At 48.2% G+C, this 5878-nt stretch overlaps 1 pseudogene; it reads right to left on the bottom strand.

Annotated features, from left to right (window-relative positions):
* Positions 1 to 3856: 3856 nt before the first annotated feature.
* LOC105488340 (F-actin-capping protein subunit alpha-2-like) lies at positions 3857 to 4700 on the bottom strand (annotated as a pseudogene).
* Positions 4701 to 5878: the final 1178 nt, after the last annotated feature.

Genomic DNA, 5878 nt, shown 5'->3' with positions numbered 1-5878 from the left:
TGAATTTTACATTATGCACACTTTACCATAGTAAACTAATCAAGCTGGAGTCACAGCTCTGCTCCTGCCTCTCAGGAGTGTAACTGGTGCCCGCCCCTTTCCAAGCCAGGGTGATAGGAGCCCACCTTGTTTCTGTTTGTTTGTTTGTTTGTAAACATCCAAATGACTTCCTTGTTTTTTTATTTTTATTTTTACTTTTAAGAAAGTCATGAAACAGGCCGGGCACGGTGGCTCAAGCCTGTAATCCCAGCACTGTGGGAGGCCGAGATGGGCGGATCACGAGGTCAGGAGATCGAGACCATCCTGGCTAACACGGTGAAACCCCGTCTCTACTAAAAAATACAAAAAACTAGCCGGGCGCGGTGGCGGGCGCCTGTAGTCCCAGCTACACAGGAGGCTGAGGCAGGAGAATGGCATGAACCCGGGAGGCGGAGCTTGCAGTGAGCTGAGATCCGGCCACTGCACTCCAGCCTGGGCGGCAGAGCGAGACTCCGTCTCAAAAAAAAAAAAAAAGAAAGTCATGAAACAAATAAACAAAACAGGTAGGTTTTACTCATGGTAAAACTCTGGGTGATAACACAAGGCAATAATGAGGGGGTCGGGACCGGGTAAATAAACCCAGAGAAAAGTAAACAATACCAGAGGGAGCAGCAGCTGATGGAATGTGGGAGGTGAGGACCCCGGAAGGGGGCGTCTGGTGTCTGAATCAGCCTGGAGCCCCGGGGCGGTGCCTCCACCCAGCTGGGCCTGCACTGCAGGCTGGGCCCAGACCGGGGACGCATCTGGCCCATCAGGGCCTCAAGGCCCCGGAACCCTTTCCTGGATCTGTTCTCTGCCCCTCCCGGTCTCGGGCCCCCTCCTCCACATTCAATCCCCTCGCTCACAGTTCATGAATCTAACCTCTTGCCTCCTAAACCAGCCCCTGCATGAGGTACCCCTTCTCCAGGTGGGGCATTGCACAGCCTGCATGAGGCACCCCCCTCTCCTGTCTGAGGCATTGCACAGCCTGCATGAGGCACCCCTTCTCCAGTTGGGGCATTGCACAGCCTGCATGAGGCACCCCCCTCTCCTGTCTGAGGCATTGCACAGCCTGCATGAGGCACCTCCTCTCCTGTTGGGGCATTGCACAGCCTGCATGAGGCACCCCCCTCCCAGGGGCACTCATGCCTCTCCCAGGTAACCGCAGGCCACACCCACACTTTCTAGACCAAATGGATCCCCCAAATTTAAAGATTCCAAACCCGCCGATGCTGAATGACAGAGTAGAAAGAGCATGGACATCCTGGGCTCCCATGGTGCCCTCCCTTCTGTGACCTTTGATTGTGTGACCTTGACAAGTCACAGAAACTCTGCCCTCAGTGCTGAAAACTATGAGGCGCAGTATCCACCTTGCCCACTTCCTGAAGCGTTGTGGAGATGGAGTAAGCTGCTGTGTGGGAAAGTGTACAAAGATAAATGAGCATAATGAACTCAGGGAATTTCAAGTCCCAGCTGGACTTGCCATGTTCCCCTTCTGTCTTCTGCAGTGACCTAGAAATGCTGTAACCACCTATTCCCTTGCCCGGGCGCCTGCCTGCTCCTCCTGGGCCACTACTCAGAGAGGTCTCCTCCGTGCCTGCTTGGAAGGTTCCTGGAGCTATAAGCAGGTCGCTGAGAGCCCTCTCCCCAGACCCAGCGCCCCCACACCTGTTCTCTTGCTGTTACCTGTCAACAGGCTTCCTGCTGTTACCCGACCCCACCGCAAGAGCCACAGAAGGCATCTCTCTGAGGGCACCAAGTCAGGCAAGGCTGAGCATCCTCCCAAGGGAGTGAGAGATCAGCTTCCCAAGGAAAGGTCTTCGATTTCTGGTCTCATAAAAATTCTTCAAATAAAACAAAAGGGGTTCTACAGCTACAAACATTTGAGGAATTTGGCTAACCCATGTTCAACCCTCCCCCTCCTTTCCCTTCCCCCACCCATCTCAGAAACCTACAGTAACCTGCTAAGTTGGGACCACATAGTGGCTAAGGCATGGGTTTTGTTTTGAAGGCAATTTTCAAATACACACAAGCAGAATGATTAGTAAAATCAACTCTTTGGACCAAAGGAGTTAAGGACATAACACCCCAAAATACCCTGACCTGGCATATTGATGATTTCAAGCTGAAAGCATCTGAGCAGCAGCAGTTGTAGATACGATAGGACCTTCTGAGCCACCCTTTTGTCACCTCCCAATGTATTCTTCTTGCCTGTTGCCTAGATAGAGTAGATTTATCAAGGCAGGGGAATTGCAAGAGAAAGACTTTTTTTTTTTTTTTTTTTTTTTGAGACGGAGTCTCCTTCTGTCGCCCAGGCTAGAGTGCAGTGGCCGGATCTCAGCTCACTGCAAGCTCCGCCTCCCGGGTTTAGGCCATTCTCCTGCCTTGGCCTCCCGAGTAGCTGGGACTACAGGCGCCCGCCAGCTCGCCCGGCTAGTTTTTTGTATTTTTTAGTAGAGACGGGGTTTCTTTTTTTTTTTTTTTTTTTTTTTTTGAGACGGAGTCTCGCTCTGTCACCCAGGCTGGAGTGCAGTGACCGGATCTCAGCTCACTGCAAGCTCCGCCTCCCGGGTTCACGCCATTCTCCTGCCTCAGCCTCCCGAGTAGCTGGGACTACAGGCGCCTGCCACCTCGCCCGGCTAAGTTTTTGTATTTTTAGTAGAGACGGGGTTTCACCGTGTTAGCCAGGATGGTCTCAATCTCCTGACCTCGTGATCCGCCCGTCTTGGCCTCCCAAAGTGCTGGGATTACAGGCTTGAGCCATCGCGCCCGGCCTGAGAAAGACTTTTATACACGTAGGGCCGGGTATACAGAAGATCAGAGTTTGTTTGTTTTTTTTCTTTTTTGAGTTCAGGATTATATATATTACAATTTCCCTTGTTATAATACATTTGTGGCTTTATGATAAAAATAACTCTGGGACATATGGAATTCAGGCTGATGTGCATAACTGTCACAAGAAAAAAGCATTAAATGCATTTCTGAAATAAGTATTTTCATTTAATTTCAGAATCTCAAAACAGCATTAGACCTTGCCTTGTTTAAAAAAAATTAAGGCCGGGCACGGTGGCTCAAGCCTGTAATCCCTGCACTTTGGGAGGCCGAGACGGGCGGATCACGGGGTCAGGAGATGGAGACCATCCTGGCTAACATGATGAAACCCCGTCTCTACTAAAAAAAAAAAATACAAAAAACTAGCTGGGCGCGGTGGCGGGCGCCTGTAGTCCCAGGTACTTCAGAGACTGAGGCAGGAGAATGGCGTAAACCCGGGAGGCGGAGCTTGCAGTGAGCTGAGATCCGGCCACTGCACTCCAGCCTGGGCGACAGAGCGAGACTCCGTCTCAAAAAAAAAAAAAAAGAAGAAAAATAATAATAATAAAAATAAAAAAATTTAAAAAATTAAGTACTAAGCTAGCTAAATAACCTTCTTGAAAGGTTTAAAAACACAATCGATATAGAAAATGTTTTCCCTCTAATCTCAACCTTACATAAATGGAACAGGTGAAGGAGAGAAGATAGACAATTTCTTTAGCAGCATATATGGCTAAATCCATCAACCACCAACTGGAGAAATATCAAAATTAACCATTTGATAAACCAAAAGATAACAATTTTAGGGTTACAGTAAGTAAAATATTTTTGAAACACTTCAAAAACTTTTAACCATAAACTAGAAGAACCATCTCTTCATTGTAAGAAAGAAAGGATTAACAGAAAGTAAGACATTTAAACTAAACTGATTTTCAGTCCTCTTAGAACAAAATGAAAAATAATGGTTAATTAGCTAAGCTTTGTGCTCTAATCAAACTAATTACAGTGATTTTAAATGGCAATAGCCCATGTGACTGGGCAGCTTGACAGTTCAGAATACTTTTGCAATAATTTTTTAACACAAAGACACTAAAATGATCCAGTCATACAATGTTCATTTTATGCATTCTGCATCTCTTTGCCAATCTTGTAGCTAAGGATCTTGTTCCAATCAATCTTAGTGCGTGTAACTGGCAATTGTCGATGTAAGGCTTTGACAGTAGTGTCCGACATTGTCTGATAATTCTCACTGACGGCAGTCTGGTACTCATTTTCTGCAGCTTCTACAATCTTTGTAAATTCTTTTGCTGTTTGCACTTCATTAGACACTGTTAGGGAATCTTGTATATCTTTATGACGCACTAGGTGAACATTACCGTCTTCATAATAATGAACCTGAATTTTCAAGATGCCAGCCACTTGAGTGGTTGGAGGAGTGATTGTAAACCTCCATTCTGACCTCCGGCGACCATTCCAAAAGTTTTTTGCTGGGAACTGATGGCTTTCCATGCATGCAGTAGTGGTTTGCTGTCCATCTATTTTTTGCCATACACAGTGCAGGCTCCATTCGGGTAATGTTATTTTACGTAAGCTCGCAGAGCAGTTTCTACTGAAGTTCTCCATGATTCAATTGCATTTTCTACTTCACAGGGTCTTGGATCAGTTGCCTCCTTTCTTAAGTGATCAAATTTAAAACAGATTCTGTTCTTTGGATCCAAAAACTTTCCATTTCCTGAATCGCCATGTTTTGTTATCAATATCTGATATTCATAACCTTCCATTTTTACACAAGTAAACTGCTCCGAGTTATACTGTGCACGGGCTGCTTTTTCCCTTCTTTCATCAGATAACTGCTCCTCCAGACCCGCCATCTTCCTTCTAGCGACAAACTCGGCGGGGGCGGGGGCGGGGGCGGCGGCAGTGGCCACCTGACTTAGTTCCCTGCGGTGCTCCGCGCCGCGCACCACCCCTGGAGTTTTATTATTACTCAAATCAGCCTCCTCAAAAATTGGAGGCTGAGGTTTTTCAAGGACAGTTTGGGGAAAGGGCGGGTGGCTAGGCAATGGGTGCTTGCTGCCGATTGGCTCCGGGTGCAATCATAGGGGTGTGGAAAACGGTCCTCGTGTACTCAGTTGCTTCTGGGTGGAGCCACAGGAGCAGCTGGCCGGTCCACGTGGAGCCATCGGTTGTCAGATATACAAAAAGACATCTCGGGCCGGGCGCGGTGGCTCAAGCCTGTAATCCCAGCACTTTGGGAGGCCGAGATGGGCGGATCACGAGGTCAGGAGATCGAGACCATCCTGGCTAACACGGTGAAACCCCGTCTCTACTAAAAAAATACAAAAAAACTAGCCGGGCGAAGTGGCGGGCGCCTGTAGTCCCAGCTACCCGGGAGGCTGAGGCAGGAGAATGGCGTGAACCCGGGAGGCGGAGCTTGCAGTGAGCTGAGATCCGGCCACTGCACTCTAGCCTGGGCGACAGAGCGAGACTCCGTCTCAAAAAAAAAAAAAAAAAAAAAAAAGACATCTCAAAAGGCCAATCTTAGGTTCTATCCTAATGATGTTATCTTGCCAGGCTGGACTGCAGTGGTACTATCTCTGCTCACTGCAACCTCTGCCTCCCGGGTTCAAGCAATTCTCCCACCTCAGCCTCCCGAGTAGCTGGGATTACAGGTGTGTGCCACCATGCCGGGCTAATTTTTGTATTTTTAGTAGAGATGGGGTTTCACTATGTTGGCCAGGCTGGTCTTGAACTCCTGACCTCAAGTGACCCTCTCATCTCAGCCTCCCAAAGTGTTGGGATTACAGGCATGAGCCACTGCGCCCGGCCTATATCTTTTTGTAAAATAATCGTTTTTTAAATAAATAGAGACGAGGTCTCTGTATATTACCCAGGCTAGTCTCCAGCTCCTGGGGTCAAGAGATCCTCCTGCCTTGGCCTCCCAAAGTCCTGGGACTACAGGTGTGAGTCACCGTACCTGGCCGGAATTGGCATATCTCATGACCTCCGGAATAATGGCTGCAGTCGTTCATGTCTACACCTCTAGTGG

Source organism: Macaca nemestrina, chromosome 7 (assembly GCF_043159975.1).
Source record: "Macaca nemestrina isolate mMacNem1 chromosome 7, mMacNem.hap1, whole genome shotgun sequence".
NCBI classification, from domain to species: domain Eukaryota; kingdom Metazoa; phylum Chordata; class Mammalia; order Primates; family Cercopithecidae; genus Macaca; species Macaca nemestrina.
Note: the sequence above shows the minus strand (reverse complement) of the source record. Positions and strands in the feature narration are given on the sequence as shown.